This window comes from Anas platyrhynchos, chromosome 15 (assembly GCF_047663525.1).
Source record: "Anas platyrhynchos isolate ZD024472 breed Pekin duck chromosome 15, IASCAAS_PekinDuck_T2T, whole genome shotgun sequence".
Lineage (NCBI taxonomy): Eukaryota > Metazoa > Chordata > Aves > Anseriformes > Anatidae > Anas > Anas platyrhynchos.
Genome location: NC_092601.1, coordinates 15,061,954 through 15,080,942, shown reverse-complemented (window position 1 = coordinate 15,080,942; position 18,989 = coordinate 15,061,954). Strand labels below are relative to the sequence as shown.

Below are 18,989 nucleotides of genomic sequence, written 5' to 3'. Positions count from 1 at the left end.
CTACGCAGAGTAGCAGTTTATGAAATGCAGCAAACAATAAAATTAGATCAATCCCCCAAAACAGTAACTCGTATGTCTTGCAGTGGTGCCTGGGGCAAACACAGAATCTTTGGGAAGCAGTAAGTAAAACGCTGTCTACAGATGATGTTTCCTCCATTTACAAGAAGATGCCTGGGTCCATGTGTGCAGGCCTGTCTTGCTTAGATCTAGCAAGAGAGGTTTTCCACAGAAATGGGCTTTTTTGGAAAGCTGACTTATGAAACAATTTTTTTTAGATGTGAAAATGTTACACTGTTCAGTCACTGCAGTAGGCGTGCGGGGCTGTAAGACTGACATTCAAACAGTGCTCTCATTAGTGAGTTGGATTTTCTTTGCCCTTATCTAAATATTCACATCTAATTTGTTTCCATGGGAGGAAAGTGGGAGTGGGAATGAGTTTGGTTTACTCAAGCTGTTTAACCAAAGTAGTTGAGTACTTGAGCCTTCCTCCTAAAAGCTGCTGGTTCCTCAGGATGGCACTTGTACACTGAAGACCAATGAACGACGATGGAAATGAAGAGTTTCAGGATTTCTGCACGAGAGCTTACTGAAATGATGTGTACATACGTCATATGCCTTGAAAGACTCTTACCTGCAGTAACAACCACCCTTCACTTTGAAAGAATATTTGGTCTCACCACATGAGCAGAGGCCCTAGGTACTGTGTGGTTGTACACCACCTCTCCTCTCCAGCTTGTCTTTAACACTGTGGTATTTATCTGAAGGTGTTATACTCCACCTCTGGGGTAGCCATCTTACTGTTTGTCTTTACTACCTTGAGTCCATCAGAGATGAGAGGGATCTTATTGTTCCAGTTGCTTAACGAAAACACAGAGTGGTTCTTATCTTAATTAGTTTGCAGTGTAATTTAATTCAAGATGTAACAAGGAGGTGTAGAAACAGGTGGTAGGGGAAAACAGGAGGAAGGCATGATAAGCCTAGCTGAGTAGACTGTACAGTACGTCTAAATGGTCTTAAGTTGTTCTACCGTTTTAAGTGTTGAAATCCCTTTTCTGGTGAAAGTTATTTTATACATGGGAAAGCTGAGACAGTTTAAATTGGGTTAAATAAGCTGGATATAGAGCTTTGACCAAGCAATACTGATTCCGTTTTCATTTTGCATCACTGAATGATACAGTTCTTAATAAAGCGTTCAATAAACATTGACTTTTTTGTATTGGCGTCTGTTTTCCTTTAGGTTGAGAAGGTGAAAGATAATGATTGAAACAATGGCTAAATTAAGATCATTGTTCATCTCTGGAGATTTTTATTTTGAGCTTTTTGCTTTGTAATAGACTTTATCTGATGCTGATACCGCGCTGATTTTGTTGCATCTCTTCTGAGACTGAGGCTCAACTTCCAAGAGATTGTTGGATTTCAATAATCCTGTGTAGTTAATTCAGGTTATTTTTATTCCTATTTAATCTCTGTCTCAGGATTGAAGTAGTCCGGAACTGATTCCTTGCCAAGTGATTCTAGAGGTGGTTTATGACAAATTTGGAATTTGTCCTTTCTTCTCCTTCCGAAGTTTGCACCGTTCCTTGCCAAATATCAAAGCCTTGTACAAAATTAAGGCTCTATTCCTATTTTTGGGTAAATAATGATACAGGAGGTGTGTACTTAGGGGCTTTCTGTATTCTCTAGCTGTTTGCAGTAGTTTAGCTGCATCAAAAGTTGGTGTTTAGCAGATCAAATCCAGTGTAGATTGGATCAATACAGTGCAGAAATGAAGGTGGCAGAGCTGGATGCAGATGTGTTCTCTATCTTTTAACAGTTTAAAATATGTTTTCATCTGAAGATACAGATTGCAACTATGTTCAAAATACGTTGGATCTGTTTTCCAATTCATTAGTTGTCCTGGACTCGGGATAGGTAGGCGCAAATTAACTTCTCTACAGTGACAAAGTATTTTTAATCAAACATTTCAGGGGTAAGATGCACAACAATGTTGCTGCTGTGACCCTCATGCCTTTCATGGTTGCTTATATCAGACATTTTCTTGTTTGTTTACATTGCTAACATTTTTGCTGCACAAAATCATCATACTCGCCCTCAGATTTTTTTTCTTTTAATGCAGTGCAACAGCTACCATTGCCTCTGCTGTTAACGTGGTGCATTGAGGAAAAACTTGGGGTGTTGTCTAATGCCGAGTTTGGTTTATTTGTTTATTCCAGGCCTGTGAACAGATTTGCTTCCTGTGTGGGAGCAGAGCGAGGCGCTCACTTGATTGACTCGTTCCTTGCAGGGACACAGAACCAGAGGGAGCTATCGATTCCCCGCAGCCGGCTGAACCCAGTTTGTAATACACTTAATTGCTCCTTATCAGACTTCACCTCACCCAGCCTAACTTTAGAAACAATGTTCTCTGCATTCGCGGCTGTATTTAAGATGTTTGTATTATGGCAGGCTCATCAATGTCCCTGTGATGGAGATGCTAATCTTAATTGTTTTGGAGATTAAGCGGGTACTAAGGCTGTGCCAGGTCTCCCTGTAGTCCGTCTGTCCATTTTGTACTCCTGATTTTAGATTAGGAACAGTCCTTTCACAGGTGTTCCCAGCCTGATCTGTACCATTTTTTGTGCTAGCATCTTCTGTGCAGGCTGCTGTTTGTTCTCATTCGTTTTTTTTTTTTTTTTGATGTCTCTGTACACACATCTGCTACAGATTGAGCTATTTTTATCAAGTTACCCCTGGCAAAGTCCCAGATTCACCCTCTCCCTTCAGTGTTGTTGGTGGCATTTGGGATTATCTCTTCTTGTCTTTGTGGAAATTTAGGATGCCTCATATGGAAATTCATTGGATCTAATTTGTATAAGTGCTTATTATATATAAGCTCTGCTCTTAGGTTTTCCAAAGCAGGGTTTTTGCTTGAAAATGACCTGGAAGGCTTGGAGAAAAAAACGAAAACAAACAAAATCCAACAAACAAACAGACCACAACAGCGCTGTGTACTTTTTTGGTCACCTTGTGAAAGATTTCTAAAGGTCTTTGAAGATGTAAAGAAGACTTATAACGAAGTTACCTAATGGTAACTCTTCTGGTACCTGATTTACATATCACCACCAACTCCTATTAAACCTACATTTAAAAATGAAGTTCTTCACTAAACCATGAAACATTAATCTGGTGCACGATTATAAGGCTGAAGTACTGAATACCAAAACAAAGAACCCTTCCTTGTGTGTCGTCTTTGTGCCAGAGTGCCATGATTAGCACCACAGCTGAAATTTAAACCGAGTGATGATTTTGTTGTGGACGCTCTACAGTTACCTGATTATTTTAAAACATTGTCATCAGATGAGTGCTTCAAGGTCTTGCTGTAAAGGCTTGTTACATTACTTCTTGCTGATGCCTTGCTGTCCCGCCTCTGGCAGGGTGACATCCCAAACTATTCCAGCCATGGCAGCAATGGCTTCGTGCCCTCCGTTTCTCTCATGTCACGCCATAATTTCACTCCTTGCTAGTCTTAAAAACTGCTTCTGTCACTTGTAAATGTTTCTCTTATTTAAAGCACTCACCCAGCATTATTTTCCATTTTCAAGTCACCTTTAGACGGGTGCAGAGCGGGCTGCTGTGATTGATGGGACTGTGGGCTGCTTCTCCTTTCTCCTACCCGCAGGTGCAGTGTAACCTAGGTGTGTATGATCGTGTTCGTGATTGTCTGCGTCCTTTGTGCTGGCACTAGTTGATAGAAAAAATAAAGTAGCTTGTTAAATAAAATTCTAACTTTGTATCTACCAAACTTAATCCAGCTTTGTGTGTTACGGATAAAATAGTTAGGAAAACAGGAAGAGGTGTGCTTTTATTTTTTTTCCTCTCTCTAAGGCTCCTGCTGGGGTTGGTAGAAGGACATTCTAACAATAGTCTGTTCTGGAGGCGCTGAGTTCGTGTTATGCTATCTATATTTCAGTAGGGAAAGATAGGATTGAATAGTCATAAGACCAAAATGCATCGTAGAAAGGTCCTTTAGTTAGAAATAGCCTGTTGTGCTTTGAAGCACACAGCATCTGCCACAAAGGCTGTGGTGGAGGCCAGTGAATAGCTGCAGCCTCTCACATGTTTATTTTCATGGAAAACACAGCGATTTGGAAACATTTCATTTCTTTCGCCTGGAAAATTGACAATTTCCATTAGCATCCTGACCCCCTTGGATGTGCTGCGCTCCTGACCCGGTGCATCCCACTTGCGATAAAGTTCTCCAAGAGGAGAATTTCTTAGCAGTAAATGAATTTGCTAATGAGCTTTCCTCCCAAAGCAACGAGGAGATGCCAAGTGACATGTCGGGAAGTGCCAAGCAGGAGGGAAATGGCTCTTCTGTGCTGTCATAAACAGGATGGGGTTTGTTTACAGCCCTGGCTCCAGCTCTGCAGCCCTCCTGTCAGTGCCGCGCATGGCTGAGAGTCCCACAATGGCCTGGAGGAACACACACGGCTTCTGAGCCAATATCAAATATCTTGTCAGAGGAGAAAGTGGCTTCGGGCTAGGGAGCAAACAAAATTAAGCAGTGTATCTTGGATTCTTCCACGCTTTTCTGGGGTATTTATCATTCTGACTGCACAGCTGCGTTGCAGTTGGCTGCAGAGCAGAGGGAATTTAATAAACTGTGGGGATAACTCTTGGGTGACTAATTTGATGAGGAAATGCGCTGAGAAGTGTTTGTGGTGGGCTAGCTTTGAATGGGTGGTTGGGAGGTATGTTAGAAGAAAACAAGTCCTGAAAGCTGTGAAAAGAACTTCATTTTCTGTTAATCCCATCACTGTCCCCCTGCCCCCAACAAAACCAACCAAACCAAAAACCACTCAAACCCAACAAATAAAATCCTTGGCACTTGTTGAACAGGCTCCCAGCACTATCCTGAGGGGATTCTGGTGGCTGTATTGAATTTTTTGGTACAGTTACTGCCCAAGTGTAGCACAGGTTAGTGTTACAAAGCCTTGTCGGAGCTGTGTGATGAAAGCAAATGATCCTGGCTCTTGCCATCAGTACCAATTCTTGACATTCGTGCCTACTGAACTCATGTGCAATAAAATATACACATACAGAAACATGGTGATAATCTGCTGCTGTTGCACATGAAATTTCCTCGTGGAGCTATAGGGATGGTCAGAATAACACCTGAGGTTACAGGGCTGTAGGAATGGCAATTGCTTTTCCTGTAGGCGAGCCTGTGAACAACCTTCTTAGCCCAAGTTCCAACCTCTATACTTAAAGGCTTTATTGCCAATAAAGGTTGCTCACTAGAAAAAAAATACATGTAAATGATTTAGCCATAGCCTGGAGTAACGTGTGAGTTGCGTTAGAGCAGATTGTGAACATAAGGAAAAATTTTAAGTATCAAAGTAACTTAGAGGCCTAAGTTCTACAGGAATTCAGTGTTAATTAAACATTTCAGGACTGTGTCTAATAGCTTGGTAAGGAAAGGCTCTAATGATTGGGAGTTGAGATCCTTTTTTTCTACGTATACAGATCTCTTCCTCCATATTCCCTTATGCAGCATGAATATTTCAGTGCTTGTAAGTAGACTGGGAAAGTCATGAATTTCTTTGATTGTTGTGTATTTTAATTGTTTGAGGTGTAAAAAATGAATGAAGTTAAAGTAGTGCGGTTTGCTCCTGAGAACCGTTTGTGCACTTGTTTACCTGCTTTTCTCAAGTATTTCATTGTGCTTTGAATTCCTTAATTCCTTGTCAGTGAGTTACCAGCTCAAGTTTATCTGAAGAGCTTAGGGACATGTAGGTCTTGTTGTCTTTTTCAGAGCTGCAAAGACCACTAATGTTCCCTTGCTTTTTCAGACAGCCAGCTGCTTTGACTGGTTTGGATAATGCATTAGTATTCGGAGTTTTCTGTTTGCCACCCATGAAGCTGACAACTGAAAAGGCTAATTGGGATAAGGAGTAGGAAGGAAGGGAAAATATCAGAACTGGGACGATATATGAAATGAATTTGTTTGGTGTATGAGTTGGGTTGTGAACCGAGGCTTTGTGTGTACCATTTCTCGTTTTAAAATGAAGAAACAACTTGCTTTCAGAACAAGAATAAATCATTCACAGAGTTTATCTAAACTCCCTGTGGCTGCAGACTTTTTTTTAAGGATTTGTGGAGGGATTTAGCAGTGTGGCCTGACTCACCATGCTCTGCCTCGCTGAGGAAATGAGCGCTGATGACTGCAAGCCGCTGCCGATCGGTACGCTTTTTGTTTCTAAGTCACTGCTCATTATTGGGAAAAATAGTGTGAGGAGCTGCTGCTTATAGAATTTATAAAATTAAAAAGCAAACGTCATTCACAAACTGAGACTACAAGACAGGATTGATGAGTATTTCGGTAAGCAAAGTTAATGACAAAGTTATTAACAGACAGTGAGGATTTCTAATAAACTGAAAGGGTGGTTGTAGGAAGCCAGCACTTCCCAATCTCACAAGAATAGGTGTTGTTTTTAACCCTTAAATCCAAGAGCCTGAAAGCATTTGTTTCCCATTTATCTTGCTATTGTGCTTTTCCATCCCCAGATGGAGGAAAATAGGTGGCGTGGTAAGGGAAGAGTTACCACAAAATACAACCCTAGGAAAGTGAAGCTATCATCCCAGCGTGAAGCAGTCTTTCTTTACACAAACACCATTTAACCACAAGAAATTTAGAGTTCACCTCCTTGCACAGAAGATGTATGGGTATGCAATCTGTGGAGGGGAATATGAATCCAGCTGTTTGTATTATGATTATTATTTCTCCTTGATTATAGGTTGCTCATGGCAAAGGAGAACAGCCAAGCTGAGGAATGGCTTTGTGTTGTGCTGAGAAATCCAGTCTGGTATTTTGTCACAGGCAAAGGGAAGGAGGCAGAAATACTAACGGATAAAAGGAGAAAACTAAATGGAGGGAGAAATGTTCTCCTAATAGCATTAAGGAAGCTACAACTTGATGGTGTGTTCTTTGAAACCATTTTATCTAACACATTACGATTGTCAAGGGCTCCTCATTAATTTTTAAGATGTGGTATTTATAATATGAAATGTATAAAAGACCTAGTTATTCAGAGGCTGTTTGGAGATCCAGGAACGATTGTGTGGTCAGTTTATTCTGTAAATAAATTTCCTTGGCTTATTAATAAACCGTATGTAGGAGAGTGTGGGAGGTGTCTGTGGAAAAGAAAGAGCTGTGTAACTGCAGCTCTGTGGAGCCTAGGGAGGGCTCTCAAAGACTTGCTGGGGTCCTGTTCCTGTGCCATGGACCTACTGACACGGTGATGTCCCACATCCACTCCACAGCATGCTTTATTCAGTGGTGAGGTGTGTGCTGGGGATCTGACGCTTCTCATGAGCATAAAAATAACCTACATGTGCTACGCAACACACTACTTGACTGGTCTGCTTGCATCTAATGCATCTCTGGGAGCAGGCTGCTGCTGATAGCAGCCTCAGCCTGCCTGTCACTTCTCCCAGAGCACTCCTTCAGACACAGGCAGAGAGCTGGAGGAATTGTTCTTGTTGTGTCTTGCTTTCAGCCTCTTCTCAGGACCTTGTGGTTTCCTCCCGATGTGTTTTTGATGCTGGCACACGAAGCTGCGGCGGCCTGAAATGGCCGCTCCGTGGGAGTCAGGAGGCCTCAATCCTGTCAGAAGGCCTCGCTCAGCCCAAGCTCTGACATGCGAGGCATGGCCGATGTGTGATTTGTCTGGGCAGTTTTAATGTCTCCCAAAGGACTACTTAAAATAGAGATGGGGAATGCGGAGGATGAATTCACACTGAGCTCCGGTTGCACCTCCTGTACTTCTGGAGATGCCTGGAAAGTGGCCAGCAGCAAGGCCAGGGGTGGCTGTGGCAGCGGGGCTGCTTGTGCGGGTTTTGATGCTGTGAGAACGTGCGAGTCGAAGGTTGGAAATATTGCACGAGCAGAAAAAAAGTTGACAATTTGGATCAATTTTCTTAATGCTCTGTTAGATTGCGGTTTTGCGTTGTTTTGTGCTGAAGGGTTGGTTTTATATTTTCACTTTTGAGAAAATAAACAATAGTTTTGTTGAACCATCTTTGATACATTTTTCATGATGGTTTAATAATAGAACTACCATGAAAGCATGCTTCCCAACAATGTAATGTGATTTCCATACAGGGGGGAAAAAGAAACTAAAACATTTTGATGTTTCATTAAAATTTAAAGAAAAATATATGAAATTCTCCCTGGCATTTCTAGAAAAGAGTCCTTGATTTTTATTTTTCTTATTTTTTGACATAGTACACATGTTTTATTTTTGTTTTGTTTATTTATTTATTTATTTTCACTAGCACAGCTTTATAAATCATCAGGCTGCTGCTCTTCTTGGCAGGAACCGATCAAGACACCAGCAGGCAAGCCTGACCAAGCACCCAGAGTGATTATCACACAGGTTGCAGTCCTAATGTCTTTTTCTACATTAAGTCTTTGCACACCTGTACTTGCCATTTTCTGGGAGAATATTCTTATTTTTTATAATTAAGGGGTTTGTAGAGCACGCTGTGTGGTTAACCACAGGCAGGTGCTGCTCAGCAACTTGTGGCTTGGTCATGACAGTACCATGGAAATGAAGGAACAGGAAGGAGCCTCGTGGATTCTAGACAAGACTTCAAATTTGGAGGTATTATGTCATATCCTTTTAATTGATTTCTTGAGGTTTTTGAATTCCATGTTTCATCCTCTGATCTGTATCAAAGGGAAAGTCCAATATGGCTGTGTCACTATAATATTTAACATTCGATATATCCCTGAGCTACTAAAGATACTTTTCTTCTGGAGTAGTTCTTCTGTGTTGATTTAATTTGGTTGCCTGTAATGAAAGCTTCAGTTAAAATATTTAGAAGTTATATACACAATACTGTAGCCAAGATCTGACTTAAGGGCTAGCCTCTGCCAGATGCCTGAATTTTTATCCTAGGCAGTATTAACATAAATTCTGTTTAGTCGTAGAGTTTTCTCACAGTTCTGCTACTTATGATTTACCTCAATGTCGTCTTCTGCTGATCCAGCTAAAAATAACCGATGCTAAATATTTTGCTTTATGATTTAATGTCTTCCTCTTTTTTGTCTTCTCATTCTGTGATTCTGTACCTGGAACTGAGCTGAAAGTCAAATGTCTTCAGCGTTTTGGAGCTCCTAGGAAATGCTTATTACAGCTTCTGTTCTGTGTAAGGGACTTACAGTGGTATTACTTTTAATTGCAGTGGTTGAAAATTATCTAAATGTGGTTCTCTGTTTGCTTTCAGTACACCTGACTTTTCCCTAATCTTTTCTACCTATTCAATACGCAGCTCCACCTCCTGTTGTTGCTGGAAAATGGATTGCTCACATAGGTGGTATTCTAGTTTATCTTCCTCATATACATGTAAAATCCTCTGTACCTATAGAAAGAACCATTTTTCTCATCCCTGGTACAATTCTCATTACATACAAAACTGTTGCTTTTATCCTGTATTTGTATGTTGTATGCTTCCAGTGTTTTCTGAAGATAGCTGTTGGTTGTGTTTATCTTTTTTTTCTTTGACTGCACTTGCTAATGTTGCCAGTCCTCTGCACTTCCATTTTCTTTGTATTAAGTGAGCTTTCTTGTACTGTTCCTTACCTCCCTACCTAGCTTCATTGATTTGTTGCATCATTTTAGCATGCTTGATTTTACAGGAAGGAGGCTTGACTTGTAACCTCCCTAACTGTGTATTAAACACTTTTCATGCACTTATATTTGCTTTACCACACATTCCAGAGAAGTTGCCTTTTAAGAGTTAGACGTTTAAGGAGCAAGCTTAAAATTCTTATTTGAAGTCCATATTTGCATGACTTCTCTTATGTACCTTCCGTTATGAATTCTCTGTGCTTCTTCTTTGATGGTATGACCTGTGTAATCTCTATCTAAATATTATTGATTGTAAGTTCATTAATTCTTCAGCAACTGAAATGCATGGCTTTTGATTTTCATGGAAGTCTACTTTTTATTAAAATGGATGGCTCTCTTGCCTCTTGTGACCCAGATGCAGCACTTAGGAACAGCTTAGTGAATCCTTTTTGCTTCAGGATGAACTTTCAGGCAGGGGCAGGAATGAATTGCAAGCCATGCAAATAATTTCAGTAGTCCACTCCCTGCAGTGTACTGTCACCTGCTGGAACCGTATTCTCTTGTCTGCAGGGTGTGTGTGTGGGCTTTGTGTAGTGATATGGGAGATGCTGCTGAGTCCCGGCTGCCTTTTGGCTGTGCCACCAGGCGTGTGTTCTGCAGCAGCTTGGACATCTGTCCGCTGTGTGACTAGATGAAGACAGTTCCCATCTCCTGAGCAGACATGACAGACGTTTATTACCTTCAGGTTCTTTGTAAAGGGTGCAGAGGCTTGTGCTTGCCAAGAGACTGTGCAAAATACAAGCGCTGTTGCTAATGTTGATCAGGGAACTCAAAATAACACCTGCCGGGAGGTGTGGTATCCAGAGACAAGGAATGTGCAGCCCAGTGTCCTGGTTAAAATAGCCCTTCACTGACGTATAATGGGATTTTGCTGAAAAGACTTGAGATGTGGGTTTAGCAGGACAAGTGCTAGAGCCTGCCAAAAGCACAGTCAGTAGAGGATGAGAAAGTATGCAACTGGGATTGAGGATAACTTGAGTTTTATAGTGTTTCATTCAAATCAGGCATGAATTCAGATCTCTGAAGACAGTGATGCAAGTTAAGGTCTTTTTCTGATGTTTGAGGTTTGCAATAATAATATTTTAGTGATTTTTTTCCCAGACATTTATTTTGTCTGTTTTATAGTTACGGGTTTATTTAATACTGTGTGCTGGCTTTGTTTTGTATGTATGAAAGGAAAACAAATGTTCTTGGATAACCTGGAGAACTTCGGTATGAAAATACTTAATTAAGGCAAATGGTTTTTTCAAGGGCAGGTGGATTTAAAATTGTTTATATTCTAACTGCAGTGTATGGTCATAAATGCAATATTGAAGTGAAAACACAGATAAGATTTTTGACTTGTTTCCAAGCCCAGGGGGTCATATGTTGTTTATAAGTTTTGAATATTAAGCATAATGGTACTGCTAGAGATATGTTCTAGCTCCCAAGTTATAGTAGCATGAAATAAATAGTCTTTTATTATTGGCAATCAATGAATACATTTTGTTTTGCATTAAATCTGACTTATTTGAAGAGAAACCTGCAATGAGTTTCTCCTTGATCAGCTTCTGCTGCTTGTATGGTTTTCCTGTCTTCATCTTCAGTAGGGGACAGAGGACAAGTGCAGTGTGATGCTGTCTCGAAGTAGTGTGGTTCTCAGTTCAAAGAACTGGGACACTGGTGTGTTTGGTTTTAAACTGGATAGGATAAATGAGCATATGCTTAAATGTCTCTAAACATTTCTGAGATTTCCCAGTGACCCTTAAAGTCCTTTTTAGGTTTAAGTATGTCAAATATCAAATGGACCTGTAGCAGCTCATATCTGTAAGACCAAACAAGTAGTTTCATGAGCAGTGGAAAAGCCTTAGTTTCCTATGGATTTCTCCATCTTGGTTAATTAGGTTAAAAAAAAAAAAAAAAAAAAAAAAAGGAAGAATTGGACTTAATTATGCTGCTGATTCCTCATTAGTCTGGAAAACCACGTTTCTTTCTCTCTATCTGTTCCTTTCCTAAAGAGTGTTTTGGATAGCAGAATGTGAGTACCTGTATTTGACACTGGAGATTAAATCATGACTAAAGAGTTGAGGGTGAATTTGTGAATTCTCAGTTCTCCTGTCACTAGCTGCTTATTTTCACAAGAGAATTATTCTTGAGGCATCTACCGTCTATCACGTGTAGATGAAGTTAGCAAGCAGGTATTACAGGGAAGGAAAAAGATGCATGCAATGATTGTCTGACTTTAAATAATAGTGATGAAAAAACAAGAAACATGGAGTTTGTATTGTTAGGTGCTTATAGCTACGTTACTTGTTTATTAGAATAGTTTAGAATATATTTACATATAAAGTACTGCGGTAACATTAAGCAATTTTCTTTTCTGAAGATGATTTAAAAAAAGCACAGTGTTCTGTATAGGTACAAGCCAGCAGGAATTGCAATGTGATTTCATAATCTGTGTCATACTTTGATAAAGAATCCTTAACTGGTTATTACTATATTAAAAAGAACCAACATTATTTTAATGAATGCTTTGTCTGTGCTTTCATTAAAAGTTTTTTTGTCATGCTGGCTTTGACCAGAACCTTTTACACCTTTTACATGATCTTTTCAATCAGTTTGTGAATGAACTACTCAGGGTGCATTTGGATATTATAGAGGTACCTCGCTTGCTTCTATGACTGGATGCACCTTGAGTCAGTTATCATTGTTATGCATTCTGAATAATACAGTTTAATTCCCTAATTATGTATTTACCTGCTACTCTAAATTCTCCCATATTTGTCCAATGCTGTGTAATTAGGGAGTTACAGAATTTATACAATAGATTTTTTAAAAATCTTTTCTAGTTGGGAAAATATAGGGTATGGCTTAGGAGAGATATTCAAATTACTAAAACATTTTCATCAACAGTCACTTCTCTTAATACAGAGAATTGCACCTGTGCATTTATTTCCTCACAAGAACCATTAAATGGGAAATAAAGCACTGCCAAAATTAACATTAAAACTGAAAGTTTGGACAGATACTTCAGCCTCCTTGACGAGCCTTTTTCTTAATAAACAATAATACCTAGTTAAATAATCCTTATTAAGTGACTCTTAGCTCATAACCTTGTTCTGTGTAGCTTTGTTGAACCCAAATATTAATTAAAGTAGCATGAATTCCCGTTTGTCCAGGAACTAGCCATGTTAGAGAGGACACATCTGACAACAAAATTTAAGAATGGTTGATTTGCTGACAATTAAAATGCCATGCTTATTAGTCGTGCTTGTCATTAGCACGGGTTTGTGCCTGTAACTGGGGAAAGGGGAGGGGGAATTGTTTGAAAGTGGCCATTTGGAAAACCCTCTTCTGCCTTCCCTTATTTACCTTGAATGCAAGAAGCCCATGCAATTAGTAAAACATTTGTTGCTTTTGTTGCTTGACATCTGAGAAGTGATGCAACTTTTTTTTTTTTTTTTCCTTTAAAAGAGAACCTAGAGCAAAACCACCCCTAGATTACTTTGAAAGCCAGGCCTTTCCTGGTAATCAAGTGTTTACAGAAAGATGCTTTGTTCAAACCTTTTCTGGGGCTCTGTATGCTTAAACAAAGGGCTTTTAGACTTAAACACAGCTGTTCATTTGAAAATGAAAAATCAAATTAAGCAGAACCAGCTTTTGAAAGTTAATGTTGTATAGCAACTGAAACAAAGGAAGAAAATACTGTGTTTTACGTTTCACTTAAATAACTTTTTTAACATAAAGTTTTCAACTAAAAAGTGTGGTTTCAAAGCTGCTCATCTCTTGCTGTATCCCGCAATAGAACATCTGCGTTCATTCTGACGCGGATGAATGACATGAATTAAACTAAAACCGTTGAAGTGCTCTTTTTAACATAATTACACCTTGTTCATTTTGGAGACACAATGCAGGGATGAAATGCCAATTAAGCCTGGTATGTTAATGAGATTGAGACTGAATAGGGGATTAGAGCGGACACAAATCCCAGTGGAATTGATTTGATATAATCCCTCAAGTTTGTTCTGTTGTCAAATGTACAATAACATTTCTATTAAAATTTCCAGCCATAGTATAAAAACAACAAAAAAAAATCTCCAGGCATGTTTGATTTGGCGATGTGGTTAAATAAACCGTAGACTGGGCCTTGGTTTGGTGGAGTTTTGGTTTTATTGTCTATGTTAATGTCAGATCAAAGGAAAACTTTGTAGGTCTTTGATTTTTGTCATGACGGAGATCTCTTGCCTGTTCATGCCATGCGAGTTCCCCACTCCATAAATATTACTTCCTTAAACACCTCTCAGGCTGGTGAGATCAAGATGAGGATGTGGAATTCATGATGTAAACGTGGATTAGTTGGTAAGCTGCTCCTATGAGTGAAGAAATTAAACTGTATTTAGAGATGGAAGATAGGCTGCTTTTAATCAGTTGCATTAAAAACAAAAGCAACAAAGTTCACATAGTCAAAACAAAAATTTCCATACCTTTTCCTAGAAAAGTAGTAGTTTATCTACTCGTACCCTTATGTTCTGTAGGGTGTAATACCTTAAAGCGAAAGATTCAGCATTGGTTGGATCCGAGTACAGATCAAGAGGGCTTTAGGAGCACAATCTCACCATTTCTTCAAGATCATGCCAGATTTTACTATCATAAAATGTCATATCAGTGCCTGTAATTAATTCCTGTGTTTTCAGTAAATGGCTTCTGGTGTCAGATCAAGAGCTCTGGCTCATATGCTACAGGTACGTGGAGGACAGCTGGCTTTTTAGCCAGGGTCTGAATTGGAGAGAATTCAAGTCAGAGAACTTCAAATGCACACAGATCCTAGCTGAGGTCCTTGCTGAGTGCTGATGCTCATTCGGAAAACATGTTGGCCTGGTCTTTTCAGATTCCTGGTAACATATCCAACTCGCTGTCAGATTTATTTTTTCTGTCAAAGAAGTAGAAATTTTTTGTCTGCCCGACTGAGGATTTACCATGTTGTCAGTCACCCACAGTAGTTTTATAAAGCGAAAATTCACAGACATATGAGAAAAGAAAGGAGAAATTTCCTTTCTATTCTTTCTGTACGGTTTAATTTGTTCTTGTATTGCTCGTAGGTGGAAGACCTTAGGGCTATTTTTTATTTGTCTTATATTATAAGGTGTATTAAAGTCTTGATTCTCTTTGTGGCAGGGAGTCCGGTTTAAACAAGTATAATTCTTGTCTTTTGAGAGTATTTGTAGGTTTTTAATAGAATTTTGGAAACGCTAAACAATAACTATTACCCCCGTGACACCTTGTGATTAGCTGATCTCTACACATCAGAAAAGCCATATACAGAAAAGTATCTGCCTCAATTAACCAAAGTAAGGTCATTCACTACTGAATCTCGGATTCAACCTCTTAGAGAATGGATTGCCTTCATTAAGCCGCTTTTTCTTCTACTTCTGTTAGCTTATGGCACCACCATTGCCTTCTGTCTGTCTTCATGTTTGCCTCGAAGCTACTCTTGGGTTAACAGCTAGTATTAAAATGAGTTATTAATCTTGCTGGAGATAATGCTGTCTTGTGCACTAAAATATTTGGAAAAGTCAGGAGCTATGGTACAGCCTCCTGTGAATGGCAGGGCTGATCTGTGCCTACAGCAGTTTTCCTGGCCTGTTTGGTTTAGCCCAAACTCTCGGTTTGTGTTCTGCCAGCTGGCTGGCAGCCTGTCCTCGTGCACGTGTACCTCTGTCTTTTCTTGACTGGGGTAGAGTATGCAGCAATTTACTGAAGTGTGATTCTGCTCTGGGATTACAAAATGTTTCAGGCTCAGCTGCATGGTCTGTGGCACAGCGATAAATCTGCTATTAAGGCTTTGCAGCGACTTCCCAGGGAAACTTACAGTCTCAATGGTTACGTTCACTAATTATCGGAGCCTGGGATATCTGAAAGACTTCTTGTAATGCTATCTCAGCTCTTTATGTAGAGCAGAGCTTTCTTAGGATCACTGTTTGAAGAGGTACTGTTTTCTTTAGGCTGTTCAAAAACTGAAACAAATTCTTTAAAACCACCATATATCTCCTACTTTTTCAGCTCAGTGTAACTTCAGTATTACCCTCCATAATTAAAATAATGCTACCAGTTCTGTTTGGGAAAAGTTTAAAACATGGGTAATGAATTAAAGCTGCATACTTTGTGAATGGGAAGAAGGGAAGAAACACATGAGCTATGTGTCATATGTCAAAGTTGTAATGCTGCTGCTGTAACGGAACATAGTTGGGTGCCATGGTGATAGTGTAGGTGCGAGAATCCAAGTGGAATATGTTATAGAGGAGAGAAATTATATCTGTTACTCAATGCTCTATGCACTAATGCAAAATTTGCTGGCCCACTCTATCATTGCCATGGATCTAATTCAAAGCAGGATTAATCTTTTCACTTGCAGGATGATGGCGTTTTGACTTATTTCTTACAGATTAGGTTAAATCTTTTTCTGTTTGGGTAGCAAAGCACCAAAGCGTTGCAGTGTGTGGCTCCTGCCTGTGCCCGTGAGTGGGATGAGGGAGGGATCCCAGTTCAGGAATGCTAATTTCTTGTAATGCTTCTGAAGCCGGGATGTTCATAAAACCAAAAAACATGCTGCTTGTTTGCTGTGTGTTTTTGCTGATTGTACTTTGACTTGAAGGGTGTACATAACCAGCCAGATTTGGATTCACCCGGCTTCTGAGATTGGGAATTCACATCTCTTGTATTAAATGCATTGGGAGCATTGGAATGAAATGCATAAGCATAAAGCAACATCGTTTTTACGTTGAGAATTTACCCAGAAATGTAAAGTCATTTACCAAGACTGTTGGTTTAACAGAATTGCTTGATTATAAAATATATAACTGGAGCCGCCTTCTTGACATTTTTTTTTTTTTTTTAATATAAAGCTGTTTCAACAGAGAAATTCTGGCTGATATGTTTCTGAATTCCAGTTTGGCTGTTTCAGTTGTCCTGTCCCTTAAAATAACATTGCCTAGTTAGGACTGTGCCTTTACTTTGTGCCTCTATTTATTTGCATGCTCACATCTTGTTTATTTACCCTGGACTTGTTGCATCTCTTCTTACTTTTGTATTTTGCCTTTCCTTTTTTTTTTTTTCCAGAGTGCTTCATTGTAGATTTTTTTTTGTAGGTGAGGAGTATTAGCATGCTGAATCTTTCCAGGATTTGTTTCATTTCTGTTGCATGTTGGACCTACAATTTACAGACAGCTACAATCTGTCACTGAAGAGCTGTGCTTAAGGCCCTGTGCTGTTGAGCCTCACTTTGTTATCCTTTGTGCCATTTCTCCCACAGTCACTTAAAACGGGGAAGTGATCCCTGTTTGTTTCAATACTGCTTTCTTATAATCAAACTTCAGTGACTTTAATAACAGCTACTGCATATCACACAGTCGAGCAGTGCAACTCTGATCGTTACTTATCTGTGTAGATGTTTTGCCCCAGGCAACTGGTTTAGATAAATTCATGTCTTTATCTTTTAGTTTTCTAGATGTTAGCAGTGTACTGCGTTCTCTGTGATACTTCTCTGGGAAGCTTTTGCTCTAAAGATTATTTGTAGTGGTTACTTCGTCTTGCATTGTATCAGCCTAGGGATCTAGAAGGGATCTGCAATTTGAGTTTCGCCAGATAAGGCTGCAGCTAATACTGCAGCTTTACGACGTGCATGAGCCAGATGTCGTCAGTATTTTCAGTTTACAAGGGCAAACAGGAGTGAAACTGAAATTAGCAGTGCCCATACTCTCCTAGCATCTTTCTGGCTTGGGCATGGTGAATTCCTCACTGTCATGGAGATGCTGTTTAGAAACCAGTTTTGGAGGCAGATTCCTTTTACTAATAATTGACCATCCTGACAGCAGCTTAAGGAGCCCATTGTATATATTGACTTTGCTAAAACATATAATTACAGCAGGTTTTACCCATGAAATGTACACCCATTTGTTCAATTCACGGGATGGATGGGCTATCTGCCTTCAGCTTTTGGTAGAGTTGGAAGGAAGGAGCAGAGCTGCCCAGCCATGTGAAAGTGCAGGGTTACAAAAATCAGATGCTGTGGAACTGCTCCCCAGCTTCAGTGGGTCATTTGACTCATCCCACTGTGGAATATTTGGTGCTAACTTCCCCAAGCCTCTGGCTGGAGCAGTAGATAGTTGGTAGAGACGATCGTCCCTCAGTGGTATTGAGCTTGCTGTCTTCTGGCTGCGTAGCATCATAGCACCAACCTGATTGTAAATATGTAACCTAAGATTTTTGAGACAGTGAGCTAACAAACAAAGTTTTTTTTTTTTTTTTTTTTTTTTTTTTTCTAATTCCCTCATATTACGAATACAGCTATACTTGACAAAACAAAGAGGTGAAGATTGTACCTAGCTAGAAAAAAATAAAAAGCTTTTATTTATATTGTCGGTAAGTTACCAAAATGGATCTGTTTACTTGTTTGCTTTATCCATGTTCTTTTGGTTTCGTTATTAATAATGTATGGTGAATATCGATTAAAAGCTAAACAGAAATTCAGGCCTTTCTCAGGGCCCACTGAAAACAAAACATTGTTTGAAAGGAATATTTTCTTAATTTAAGAGGAAAAAAGAAACTCATCAATTCAAAGTTGGTGTGGGAAATCCTGATAATTAGAAAATGATTCTTCCAGCTCACATATGACAGTGAATGGTAAATCTCTCGTGTATAAAACAAAGGGATGGGAGTGGAAAGCAAATTGGTAGCCCCCTGTTCTTCACTGACAGGGAAGGCAGGTAATTAGGTGATTTTTCTCATCCTCTGGCATGTGTAAATGAGAGTCTGTTAATAACAGAGCTGTAACATGTTAAAAAATGAAACAACAACAAAAAAATCAAGCTGTCAAGTATGGTCTGAGTGTGCAGGTGAGCCTTCTGGCGGTGTGGTAAGCCAGATACTCGCAGAGAACCCAGCCCCTGCCTTCGGCCGCCATCCCGCAGGCCGCTGAGCTGTGGTGGCAGGGGAGGCCTCTCACAGCTGGCTCCTGGGACACGTGAACCAGGCTTTGGAGCACAGTTAAAACAAGGGATTGTCTCTTTATTTGCTTGCTTGGTCACAGAAATGAATCCCACCGTGGTGGGATTTTGACTGGAGGCCGATAGGGTGTGCGGCCCAGCCCGTGCTGTGTGCTGGCGGGGCCTTCACAGAGCCCTGTGGTGGGGTGTGGGAGCTGCTTTAGGGCAGGCTGTGGAGCTATCTCCTCAGACTTTGGGCTGAGCCCCACTGCCTGGACATCCATTTTCTTAATGGATTTGGCTGTTGTTAGCTAGCCAACAAGATTCATGACCACATAGCTCAAACGTTTGCTTT

At 39.9% G+C, this 18,989-nt stretch overlaps 1 protein-coding gene across 4 annotated transcripts in view; it reads left to right on the top strand.

The window, feature by feature from the left end:
- MAD1L1 (mitotic arrest deficient 1 like 1) overlaps positions 1-18,989 on the top strand; it is a 347,495-nt gene that overhangs the window by 58,563 nt on the left and 269,943 nt on the right. The window lies entirely within an intron of this gene.